Source organism: Heterocephalus glaber, unplaced genomic scaffold (genome assembly GCF_053883595.1).
Source record: "Heterocephalus glaber isolate CG9 unplaced genomic scaffold, H.glaber_assembly_v1.0 deba00001606, whole genome shotgun sequence".
NCBI classification, from domain to species: Eukaryota; Metazoa; Chordata; class Mammalia; order Rodentia; family Bathyergidae; genus Heterocephalus; species Heterocephalus glaber.
Genome location: NW_028258377.1, coordinates 32,024,279 through 32,038,011, shown reverse-complemented (window position 1 = coordinate 32,038,011; position 13,733 = coordinate 32,024,279). Strand labels below are relative to the sequence as shown.

The window sequence follows — 13,733 nt, the reverse complement described above, 5'->3', positions numbered from 1 at the left end:
ATCCTCAGTATAGAAATAAAAAGTAGAATCTTTATCTTAGATAGCATCAGCTTATTTCCACCTAATGCAGGATATCACTCTGCCCTCTCTGATTGCGTATCTTGATACTTAGGGGAGAAATAGCATCATGCCATGTCTGGACCATGAAAGTTGAGTCTTTCATTTTCCACCTGCACTGCCATCTGACACGGTGCCTATTACTCTCCTGATCTTTAGGCAGTGGTCATAGCAGTCCCATAATCCTGACCATGAGAAGGTGCACTCTACCCATGTTTTGTGTCAGTTCCTGCTGCCCTTTCATATGGGGAAAGAGTTTCCTGTCACTTGTGCCATGCTCAAAGGCAAACTACAAAGCCCTCAGGAAACCATTTCTTCTTGGGATCTGGACACTTTGCTGACATTACCTGGGAAGAAGGTGCAGGATGCATGTTTCCTTTGCTCTCAGGTTCCCATTCTTACCTGGAGGTGTCAGTGATCAGCCACTCCCTGCCCTGGGATTTCTCTGCGAGGATGGAAATAGTAGAGACTAGGACCCATTCTCAGAAATTCCTCATTGTCTAAACTTGTTCCTTCCCTTCTCCCTTAGCCCTTTCTTTCTTCATCTAGATTCAGTCTGGTGATATGATAACATGCTGCTTCACCTGAGCTATTGTTTGTACACTGACCCAGCCTTTTCAAGATCTAAAAGCCATGAACTTAGCTATTGTATTGCTTCCATTCTTCTTTCATTTATTCTCTAGTTTGCCTAAATTACCCTATCTGTTTCCTGAATAGGAAGAAAGGTTACAGAGTGACAAGAAGTAACATGTGTTCCAAAAACCATAATCATTTTAAAATCAAGATATTATTGAATCACAGATACATTAAACCAAACACATACATTTAGGCTCTAAGTACTGGATCTTTTGATGAAAAGTCAGACATTTTTACATAAAAATTAAGATTTTTTTTCCATTAGTCTGTCCATGTTTTGGGGGGGGGGGGTTGCTGGAGACTAGGATAGTGTCCTGGTCTGTTTTATGTTGCCATAACAACATTCCTCAGCCTGGGTGATTTATAAAGAATAGCAGTTTATTTGGCCCCTAGTTATGGAGGCTGAGAAGTCTAAGAGCATACTACCAGCATCCACTATCAGCATCTGGTGAGGGCCTTCTTGCTGTGTTATAACATGACAGGGCATCACCTGGTGAGACATAGAAAGTATGCTATTTTCATCTCCCTCCCTCTCCTTATAAAGCCATTAGTGCCAACGGAGACCAAACCCCATGACTTGATGTAATCCTAATTACCTCCAAATACCATTGACATGCATTTGAGGATTAAGTTTCCAACACATGAGACATATGTAAACCTTAATAGACAGTATTTAAAAGTATATTATGGGACAGAGATCTTTTCCAAAAAAGAAGGGGACCAAGAGGTGGAGGAAAGGGGGGGCAGAGGAGAGGAAGGGGGTGAAACAGGAATTAAGATGTGTTAGGTGCCTGTACCAACCCCCCATGATGAATGCAATCATTATGCACTGCAAACGTGTGCTGATGAAAATAAAGGTTTGCTGAACAGCATGTCATGGCACATCAACTGGCTCCATGCCTTCTCTGTTCAATAAAATTATTTCTTTTTTTTTTCTTTGGTGCCAAGGATTGAACTTGGGTCCTTGCGCTTGCGCAGCAGGAAGGGAAACCACTGAGCTAAATCTCCAGCCTAAAATTATTTCTTTAGACTGACACACTCTTATTATAATTACTACTCTCAGTAGAGTGTTTGAATGTAATTAAGATTCATACGTTTTGGTGTACTATGAGATCTTACTAGAAGACCACATCTTTTCTCTTTTAAGAAGAGTTTCATAGTGATTGTGAATGATAGGTTCCCAAGATAACATGAAAAAAAAAAAAACCAGAATGAACACCAAGGGAGGATACAAAGGAAAACAACTGAATGAATGAAAATATTTGTCCTTTGTTCATGAAAACAAATCTATATTTATCTTTTGCAACAGACAGTTATTCCTGTTAGAAATAACAAGAAAAATCTTCACTACATTATTGTATAAGACATTAATAATGTTGATTGAATCAACAGTGATAACCAGTCATTACAGGAAGCTAAACATAGCCTTTAAATATTATTTTTCTAAATGAGAATTTTTGTGTAATTAAAAAATTAAGTGTCTAAAAGGATCTAAGTTTTGTGTCTGTTGGCAAGTAACTTCTTGGTTGATCTGAGCTTTATTTTCTTGAATGTTAACTGAGCTGATGTAACTATATCAGTGTTTCCCAAAGTGTAGAAAGCATGCCATTGCTATAATTGGAGATAATTTGGTGGTATATTAAATAACAGAGAGAAAGAGCTCCTCCCTTTTGAACTCTACCATCCTAAGCCAAGGATAAAGTCGTGGGGCTATCTTGTGGGATTACTTGCTGTTACTTTTTCTGAACAGAGAGTAAACCTTTCTGATACATCACAGCTTCCAGGTAAATCATTGCTATCTTGTTTTTATATTCATTTTCTGGTTATTTCTTTGGGACAAGCAATGTTGATTTACTACCTGTAGTAGCAAAACAAAACTGCCTTTTAAAATTTAAGTATTTATTTTTAAAATAAGTAAATCATAGTACAGATAGCGTGTGTGGCTAAATTTTTGATACTGGATAGGTAATTTGTAAGGACTTTTAGAAGAACAATTTTGTTTTGCTTTGTGCTGGTTTTCACTGAGGTAAAAAATCTAGTGTAAGTTGGAGCCCACCTTTAGTTTATACTTTTCAGTCTTCTTCATAAGCTAAGTTTCAGAATGTAGTCAGGAGATATCTTCTGGAATATCTCCCCTGATTTGAGCAGTTGGATACATACATAAAAATACATATTAGGTGTATTCAGGAATGGTTTCTAAATCTGTATGAATTTGTAGGATAAACAATCTTCAAATGCATCTATTCCTTATTTTTAAGTGGGCAGAACTGAACACATAGGCAAGCCCATGATTTAAGAGAAGAGAAAGTTTATTAGATTATGTTAGTAGGTACTGGTTCTGGGGTGCCCCTACATATACAGAGAATGCCAGAAACTACCTTTTCTACCCTGAGTGTACCTGGCATCCTGAAAATTAAACAGAAGATAGATTAACGAAATAGGCTTATTTCTTATGCATGTGGAAGGGGAGACTTATAGAAACGAAGTGAAAATCCCAAAGACACAGACCCAAAGGTTTCATGTATTATTTCTTTTTAAGAGGAATAAATTTGTGGAGATTGGACAAGACAAAGAAAAGGGGTTTTGAGCTTCTAGGGGCAGTAAATTGTGCGAAGATAAGTGTATGGGGAAACCAATAGAAGATGTTTCAGTAAGGTTTGCTATATATATTCCTCTTGGTGCCATCCCTGAGCTAATAAGCTAGGCCACACCAGTCTGCCCTGTAGCCAACCTCTCTGTTTTTTAATGTTATAATGTATATATATATTTTTTTTCTCAAGTTCTTTAATGATATTGTAAGTTTGTATGAGGTCCAAGATAATTCCTCTTTACTCAGCCCAGACCAGGCAAGCCAAAATGTTAGGTGCCTGTATTAGGGTCTTTCTGAGAGAGGGGAGGGTGATTTCCTCCACAAGGGGAAATCTTTGTCCTGCTTTTTAATAGGGAGAGGGTGGAGAGCTGCCCGCTGGATCTCTGTTGCCTTTAGCTCAGAATAATCCTCATGTTACCAGGGTGTATTTTGGGGTGGCATATTCTGATCCCCTTCAAGGACAATATACAAAGGCTACAAGGTCATGCAGTGGCAAAAACAGTGAAAGAGACTGAAATTTCAGAGCATTTGTGTGGGGAGCACAGGAGTGAAGTAGCCACACACACACCTTGGGGTCTGACTGCAGACCAGAGGCTCTGAATGATTTTAAGTGGCAACCTTCACCCCACTCCTGTTCGCCTCCTTACTGGATACAGGAGTAATGTAGACAAAAAGCAAAACAAGGAGGTTTAAAATTTTACATTAAAACAAGACATTTGTACCTAGACCATGGCTTGATAGAGAGTAGGTACGCCATAAATATTCAATTTGGATGCTAGTGCCAATTCTAGCACCATAGAAAAACAAGCGAAAATATGCCTCTGAGAAAACAAAATTACTTCTTTTAAATTGGAGCAATATCACTATGTTATACAGAGCTAAGAGACAACCTACAATGTAGGAAAAAAAATTTAGCAGCTGTATCTCAGACAAAGGACTACTATCTAGAATATATAAAGAACTGAAAAAAATCAGACCCACCCCCAAATTCAAAGACCCAATTCAAAAATGGCATCTGAAATGAACAGACATTTCTCAAAGAAGTAAAAGCAGCAAATAAATATATGAAAAAATGTTCAACATCACTCCTCATTCGAGAGATGCAGATGAAAACAACTCTGAGATTCCACCTCACCCCAGAAAGAATGGCTGCTACCAAGAAATCAACCAATAACAAATGCTAGGGGCGGGGTGTGGGGAGAAAGGAACCCTTCTCCACTGTTGGTGGGAGTGCAGACTGGTGCAACCACTGTGGAAGTCAGTATGGAAATACCTCAAAGAACTAGGACTGGAAGTCCTATTTGACCTACCTATTCCCCTGATGGGTATCTTCCCAAAAGAATTAAAAGAATCATACCACAGCGATATATGGGCACCCATGTTTATAGCGGCACAGTGCTTAACAGCTAAAGCTTGGAAACAGCCCAAGTGCCCATCAACTGGAAACTGGATAAAGAAGATGTGGTTTTTTTATAAAATGGAGTACTACTCAGCCATAAAGAATGAGAAACTAGAGACATTTATAGCTAAATGGATGCATATTGAGGCCATACTCTTAAGTGAAATAAATAGGACACACATGTGTAAATACCAAATAGTTTCTCTAGTGTGAGAAACTGAAAGTGTAAATAAGGATTAAAATGATTAAAATGAATAATTGATCATTTGAAATAGGAAGAAAAGATCCAAAGGGCTAGGGGAAGTGAGAGGGGAATGGGAAAGGAAAGAAGGGAAAGGAAAAATTATGAGAAAAGAAAAAAGAAACAAGGTCTTTGTAAACAGGGAAGGGTGGAGGGGGCGAAGGGTGCATAGGTAATGGGGAAAAAATAAGAACCAAGATACATCATGTGCAGGTACAAGTACCCAGTGATAAATGTAAATGTACTGTATACCTAAAATGTACCAATAAAAGAATTTAAGCAAAAAAAAAAATACTTCTAGTTTCCAATCCCAGAGAAATATTTGGAGGTGTTGTGCCCCCACAAAGCTAGTTCCTAGAACTTCCTGATATAGTAAACACTGTGTGTCCTCCAGGTCACCACAGAGGGGGAATCCATAGCTTCCTGCCAAGTTAACATTAAGTTCCTGCAAACATATCTCACAGTATCTTACAGAACAGGCAGAGATAAGAAAAATGTTTAAATCCAGGCAGCTTTGGCAGCTGTCAGCAAGAACATAAGTACTTTTAATCCATTGTATTTTGCCTGAGGATGACTCCTCTGTGAGAAGTGGTAATTGCTGTATTTTACTTCTTCCTGAGACTTCAAGGAAAAGTTATCCCAGCCCTGACCTGACTTTGCTTTGAGGGATCCCTGGGAGCTTTAATCCAGAATATGCAGTTTTTAAAAATCGGGTTTTATATTTTAATGGCTTCCTGAAATGTCCCAAAGCAAACTATATCATAAACACATATCTCTGCAGAGATGTGATGGTCTGATACTCTGGCCAGTTCCTAATGGGAGAGATGAGTTCCTAACTCAGCAGATCTTCAAAAACTTTTAAGGTGAGTGGTTGGTGTAGGAAAGTGTTATTGCAGTTAGATAAGATAGTTATTATTTAATCATTTAATCTTCATATTTAATAAATTTACATACTCCCGCTAGATTGAACTACCAGTGGTACATACATGACTATCCCATCAGGCAGCTGGTACCACCCAGCGCTACTGTCCCATGCCACCCAAGTACGCCAGTGGATGTCTCAGAGCCACCTGGCAGTGAGAGATACAAATTATGGCCTGTCATGAATGTGTTAATTTTCTCAGCCAAGGTAATATCCTCAGTTAACTACACCAATCAACTTTCCTATTAGGCAGAAGTCACTGATTGCAAATACTAGACCCAGAGAGATTTGGGTTAGGATGAAAGAGAAAAATATTTGATAAGCTCACCATGTGTCTTACAGAATCCAAGGGCCAGCATCCAGCTTCTTGAGATACTTAGAGGCAAGGTCTGGGCTCCACACCATCTTCTGTCTCCCCAGTCTGTAGTGAAGAACCAGCCTGTCTGCACCTTGCACTCAAAGCTCTGATGCCCCTGCCTGTGCTCCACATTAGGAACTGCATGCACCTGCCCAAGCTCCGTCTTCAGAAGAGCATTTCCCATTCCCTTTTCCAGAAAAGCTATTTCCTACTTGGTTGCTCTGTTACCTCACTATTTCCCTCTTAGCACTCAGAACGTTGGGCATCTTATATTCTTGTTAACTAACTCCCATATGTAATGGAAACTCATGAGGAACTTGGTTCCCAGCCTCTTGGCAGCACTGCTCCTGCAGTAGGTACTTGGTATATGTTGACTGCATTCATATATATATATATATATATATATATATAAATACAAGCTCAGCTGGCAGGGACCCACTGCTAGTCCTAGGGGTGACTGGACAGGTAAAGGGGGTCATTGGAAGTGAGAAGAGATCTCCCAAATGCCCACTTTCTCTTGATTACCTGAGATAACATCTAGTATTTTTTCAACTAAACAAGAGTGTTTTGCCCACTGGATGTGTCTTTAAGATGCTTAATTCTCATCCCTTCAAAAACTAATCAGATACTTTATCATCTCAAAGATAATTGTGCTGCTTGTAGAAAACCATAGCATGGGTCCCAGTCATGCCAAATAAATGCCCCAGTTACCTATTTACTCCAGCATATATGAAGGCAATCTCAAGGGCAGAGCTTCTAATTAATATTGATAGTTGACCTTCATAATTCACAGATCTCACATATATGAATGTATTTTTTGCTTATTTATTTGTAACTCCATCATCAGTATTCACTGTTTAGACAGTTATATATGTTCAGAGCAATGGTACATGTGAGTCACCCGACATACACCTTGTTTTACCTCTCAGACTATAACCAACCTTGCATCCCCTTTCCATGGTTCATTTACTGCCATCTTTCCTGGTGCACCTGTATTTTTTCTGTGATTTTGCTGTCTGGTTTCGCCCTTAATTCTAGTTCTAAAGTGCTGTCTAGTGTTTCTAAGTAGAAGAAAGCTAATATGCCTTAAAGAGAAAATACCCATTTAGTAACTTCATCGGGCATTAGAAAGTACTATTGGCCATGAGAGCAATGTTAATGAATTAACAATATACATATATTTTTAAAGTATTCTTAAACAGGTACACACATAAAACAAAATTGTGTCTTAATCAGGTGCCCAAAACATAACCAGACCCTTGCAGGACCCTAACCCTATATTTCCCCTAGAATAAGTGATTCAGTATTTACTATTCCAGCCTTCACAGTGATTTTGTAAAGATAACTATTGTGAATAATAAGAATTGATTGTATATATTAATCCGGTGTGATTTTAGGGGATTTTCATACTTGCTTTTACTCACCATATCAAGTAGAATGTACGTGAGACATATCTTTGTGTTTTTTGTTTTCAAAACCAGCCACTCAGATTTGCAATCTTTGATGAAAAATGGGTATCCTTTCAATAAATCATTGTGTTTTCCTTTAACACTTGTCTAAGTTGAGCTCAGGCCACTCACGTCGGTGTATGACATATGTGTACGTTGTAGATGGAGATAAATGTGTCCGTATGTATAATTACATTAGTATGCACACACACACATATGTATATCCATAAATTCCTGGGGTGGAAGGTGTGGGCTGCTCTGCTGGGTCCTGGAGAAGTAGAGACTGTTTCTTAAAAGTTCATCATTGACAGGCCTGAGAAAGGGCTCAGTGAGCGGCAGAAGCTGGCATTTGGTGCACACCACCACTCAAACTCTGCATTCACGAAGCTGCGCGTGAGCATGTTATCCTCTTTCTGATGGGTCCAGGCACTCATCCTATGGCCTGCCATTGACCTTGGCCCTAAATTAATTAAGAAGTAATAAAAGGGAGGGAGAAGGAGGAGTAGTTAAGATGTATAATGAAGATTAAATTCAGTGCAATCATTGTAAGTTGACCATCTTTACAGTGAGTGAAAAAGGACAGGAGATTAGAGCCTTTAAGGTTGGCCCAAGCTTATCGGCAAAGGGCAGTTTGTTGCTGACGTTGAGCTTTACATTGAGGGAGGACAAATGAAGAGGGGTACTTGTCACACTTGCACATTCAGGGCTTGAAATGTGTCTCCTTTGTGAGGCAGACTTGGCTTGCTCCTCCTGCTGGCTTCTCCCCATGCTGAGCAGCTAATCCACGTGGCCACTCCATCATCAGTCTCTTCTTCACTCAACAGACCTTTCCTAGGAGTGGCCACAAGATGACAGGCAAGATCAGGCTTGTGGTGCTACATGGTGTCAAGTTTAAGAGTTTGCACTGTGAAGCAAAAGCCCTTGGATTTGAATTACAGCTTTACCACTTACTATGTTTTCTTACTTAACTTTCTGAGCCTCTGTCTCCACAACTGGAAAGCACAGATAACACCATTATGCACCTCATAGGTCTGTTGTGAGGATTAAGGGAGAAAATCTGCATATCGGTGGCCAGCACGGTGCCCGGCATACTTGTCTGAGAAGCAGAAGGCTGGCGACTGTGCCAGGTGTCCTTCACAAAGAAAGAGTGGTGAGAGGAGAGACGTGGGCCAAATCCTACAGGGCCTGCTGCATAGCCAAAATGAAGATTTTTTAAACCAATGTTTAAATGTTTTTCAGTAGTTTTCAGCAGAGCACTGACAACATTGTTTACAAGAAAGTAATGGCTGTACTAAAAAAAATGCATATTGGAGAAGTTGTGCAAGACAATCTTCGCACTTGAATTCCATTCAGTCCTGGTTGGGCTCTGAGTTACCCTCAATTCCCTGATTCAGAGTCCTGCTGGAACCCTCCAGCCTTCTCTGATGTTGATGATGGAAGACATGCTAACGACCAGTGTACCTAGGACGTGCTTACTCTTGCCAGGCTCACAAGTACCTTCCAAGGAGATGTTTTACCTATGCATTAGGCACTGAGGCTGCAAATCTCACAGCTCAGAAAGTTAGAAAGCACTGGTATCCAGAGGGAACCTGTGATGGACGCATAGCTGTGAAGCAGGAAAAGCAGTGTGCTAGCTCTGCCTCTCATGCCCTCCCTTTTCATACACGAGGATTGGGAATCGTATGACCCACTCCCCAGAGTGGCTGTGTAGTATTCATCCATGGCAGCAAAGCACCGGACTCCATAAATGTTTGCTGCTGCAGGGCTGGGTTGCCAGAGCACACTCGAGGTCACCCGCATGGAATCAGTACAATGTTTGTTTCCTTACAAGTCTGCTTTTAACCACTAAGAAGCTCACTGTGGGCTCACAGGTATTGTGTAAGCAGGAAGACAACCCAGCTCCATTTCCCCTGCTAAGGACAGTTTGTCTCATGTGTGCATCTCTTTCCTCTGCCCTCTGCAGAGGTGGGGCGGGGAAGCTCTGTGTGCCCGAATTCATAGACCTAAACCCCATTGCCTCCTACACGGGTTTTCTCCAAATTATGCTTTTTAATTAAGCCTTCTAAGGTTTAATTAGGAAGCAACATGAGTCATCTTTGTTTCTGAAAATATAGTTGTGGTTTGACTAATTCTGTAGTAAGATTTCATATGATTTATTTTCTCATGTGTGAAATTAACACGTGGAATATTTTAAATAAGAAATCAAAGCACTTACCTGGGCATCAGGTTGGGAGCACGTAAAAAGTTTAAAGGAGGTTCACTTAAAGTAATGCTGGGAAAGCTGAGCTGATTTGAAAAAGGTCCCTTTACATGAGATGCCTCAAAGAGATACATGCTTTTTGAATGAATCATGCAGCCTTTGATGTCAACCCACTGCTTAGAGATGAGCATATTGATGAGGAACACAGATTTTTAACTCCAGCTCTTACTGGACCGTCTGCATCTTTCTCCCTGGCTACCTCTTACCCTGTCTTTTTCTGAGACCCTTCATGCCTCAGTGGCTCTGTACTTAGATTGATCTTCCTTGCAGGGCCCAGCCCTACCTCTTCTGAATAAATTCCCTGCATCTGCACCAATGATGCCTTTATTTTCTGGACCCTGGTGCTCTAACATTACAGAGTGTGGCTGACACTGGAGGAGCTGTCCTCACAGGGTCAGTGAACTCCTAGAGAGGGCAGATGGCTGCCTGCCTGCAAGTACCTTTTCCATATCTGCTAGGGTCCTGATAGCTAAGTACCTCCATTACCGAGAGATCAGGTAATAGTCAAGAGGGACGAAGCTCCTATACCCTATACACTGAAATTTTCCAACCACCAGTCCCAGTCCTGCACATCACACCCCATTTATTTCTTCCCGTATGATGAACACCCCACTGCAGGGCCACAGGGAAGGCTCTGGCTCATGTTCCCCTCTCACCCTCTGTGCCTCCTGAGCAGCCTTGGCATTTCCCCATGCCCCCCCCCCCGATGTGCCTCATGCCTCCTGTTTGAGGCAACTATAAGTACAAGCTTATTCCTCCATGAGAGACATTTCTGTTTCTGTTGCTGATTAAAACAAATCCCAGATGCCCTTGAAAAACATCTCTCAAAGTGCAGCTTAAAAGTCACTTTCTCTGGGACACTGACCCCATTCCTTTTGGAGGCTCTGCACAGACACATCTGCCTTCCTCTGCGGACTGAGTGCAGGTCCAAAGTCCCAGCTGCAAGCACAGTGCCTCACATACGTGTGTACTCCCTGAAAGGAGTAAGGAGGGGAACAGAACACAGCTTCTCAAGGTGAATCCAGTAGGACTGTTGAGTCCGAACCAGTTTCGTGAGCGCTCCCCTGATTGTCCTTGCTATGACCGGCCATTGCAGAAGGGTGCTGAGGCTGTGGTCTGACTAGGCCCGCCACCCCAACTCTGTGGCTCTGGATGAGGTGGTTTACCTGAAATGCTTTGGTTTTCTCATCTCTAAAACAGGGATAATAATGGTATTTGTGTCCAAGGACTGTAAGGATGCAAAGATGGCAAGATAAAGGCCTGCAGGTCTGAGCAGAGACTCTTTCTCCTCCTGTCATGCTCGTTCTGTCCTGCCCTCTCCCACTCCCCTTGCTTTCACAGTCAAGAGCCATTTCTTCAGGGAAACCTTTGGTGGCTTCTGCAACCCTGGAAAATTCCATAATTTGGACTTCTTTAACTCCGTTCACTTCTCCTGAGTAGTACTTGGATTATCTTCATTTTCCCTCAACAGTTAAGATTTTTACATAACAGGCGTCTTCCTCACTAGACTGTATGTTATCAAGGTTCTCCAGAGAAGCATAGCAGGATGAAAAACTAAAGATACACACAGTCCTGTACCTCAAAATGATGTTCTGGTCCACAATGGGCCGCAGATATCAGTGGCCCCATAAGATTATAATGGAGCTGAAAAATTTGTTCCCAGTGATGTTGTAGTCCTCCTAACATAGTGCACTACTCATGTGTTTATAGGGATGCTGCTATAGACAAACCTGTACTGCCAGTCATATAAAAGTGTAGTGTGTACCGTTATATAGAGTACATCATAAAATACTTGATAATGACAAAAGCAACTTTGCTGTTGTCATATGCATTTGCTATACAACACTTTATATTATTTTAGAATGAACTTCTACTTATTTAAAAAAAGTTTACTATCAAACTCTGTGCCATATGCCTGCAGCAGACTCACATAGCATACTTACTGCATCATACCATTATAGCCTCGTATATTATATATGTGCCATATATGTACCACATAAACATACACCCTAGATGTGTAGTAGGTAATATCATCTAGGTTTGTCGAAGTGTACTCTATGATAATCATACAAAAACAAAATTGTCTAACAATGCATTGCTCAGACTGTATCCCCAAAACATGACTGTGTGTGTACACACAGACACCTATGTGTTCTTTGTATGAACATCTCTGTCTTTCCCTTTAAGCTCTTCAAGATCCCAGATTTGCTCTATATAAAGGAGTGTATGAAGTCCAAATTAGGGACATTTGCCCTATCTACCCATTTATTTCAGTTCACAAACTTAATCCTTTCTGTGATTCTGTTCTCTATTCGGTTGCAGCCAGAATCATAGAAAGGACTAAGTTTGTGAACCCATGTACCAAGGTACCACTGTACTGGGAAGAAATAAAAAGTAGGATGTTGAGCGCCAGGGAGCATCCTGCTCTAAGTGGGTAGTTGAGAAAGACCTTTCCAACTTCCAACCAGCTGGCATTTGAGCAGAAAAATGGAACCAAGAGTGAACAAAGTCTGTATTTTGGAAAACATGTTCCAAGCAGCAGCAGCAGCATAAAGGCCCTGAGGTGGGCGTAGGCTTTGTGTGTTTGGGGAATAGCAAGGCCACTTACACAGCTGGAACAATGTGAGTGAAAGAATATTCAGAGAGGAGTGCTGAGAAGCAGGCTGGGGCCAGGGCCTGTAAAGCAGTCTGCATGGTTTGAAGGATGAAGCTTTTACCTGCCTGCATGGTGACCACCTGTGGGCCTTGAGCAGCGTAGTGAAATCGAGGCTGCTGAGAACCAAAGGGTGCTTGACAAAAAGCTGTATCCTCGAGACCTGCACCCTGGCAGTCTGCCAAAGAAAGGCTTCTCTTCTCATGCACTTGAGGTAGATTTTGCTGGTAAGGCTTGTATTCCAAGCATCACGTTGGTCCAGATGTGCCACCTTCATACAAGTTTGCCTTCTGTGAAGGGAAAAGAGCAAGGGGCAGGGAGGCAAATGAGGGCACCAATTAAAGAGGCTCTTGAAAACTCTAGGGAAGATACAATGGTGGTAGCAGTGGACATCTTGAGAAGTATTTGGACTCTGAATAGATACTGAAAGCAGAGGCCAAAGAATATCCTGACATATTGGTGACTTTTGGGACATGGCCTGAATGACTAGAAAGTGAGAATGCACTGAACAGAGAGAAGGAAGGCTGCAGGACAAGCACAGAAATCAAGAGTTCAGTTAAAATGCTAAGTTGGCTGTCATGAGAGCAAAATTAAATGGGCAATTAGACCTATCAGTCTAGAGTTTAGGGCAGAAGATGTGAGTGCAGGAGCCTTCTAGGTAGAGGCGGTAACCAGAGCACGGGTTAAGGTCACCTGCAAAGTGAATATTGATCAAAGCCAGGGAGTTGAAGAAGAACCAGTTCATAAACCTAAGGATTACTGCAAGAATTGAAAATGAAAGATATCCCAGAAGCCGAGGGTGTTAACCATCAAGAAGGGAGGAAGGGATGAACAGTTGTCAAATACAGCAGAGAGACCAACTAATTCAACCTAAACCAGACCACTGGGTTTACTCTCATGATGGAAATGGAGAGAGCAAACCTAATCAAATAATTAAAGGAGTTTGACACCAAAGAGGCAGAAATTAGGCAGTGTCTGGAGGGGTGTCTGGGACCACCAGATTAATGCAGAGAGCCTGTATCTGATAAGATGATGGAAGAGAGAAAGGAAAATGGAGGATACAGGAGAGAGGAGAGAACAGCACGATGATCCACTCAAGCAGCGAGAGGAGACCTGAGTCCATCCACGCAGAGTGAAGGGGGGCGCGGGGGACAAGGTATCCGGACAGC

At 41.5% G+C, this 13,733-nt stretch overlaps 1 protein-coding gene and 1 long non-coding RNA gene across 8 annotated transcripts in view; one reads left to right on the top strand and one right to left on the bottom strand.

Moving 5' to 3' along the window:
- Window positions 1-13,733, top strand: part of Sgcd (sarcoglycan delta) — a 959,917-nt gene that overhangs the window by 908,153 nt on the left and 38,031 nt on the right. The gene's annotated exons all lie outside the window — the stretch shown is intronic.
- Window positions 1-13,733, bottom strand: part of LOC110345000 (uncharacterized) — a 43,398-nt gene that overhangs the window by 8,173 nt on the left and 21,492 nt on the right. For both annotated transcript variants that reach the window (XR_015444647.1, XR_002388017.2), the window contains one exon: window positions 12,629-12,854. This is a non-coding gene — a long non-coding RNA (uncharacterized LOC110345000). The remainder of the gene's footprint in view (window positions 1-12,628; window positions 12,855-13,733) is intronic.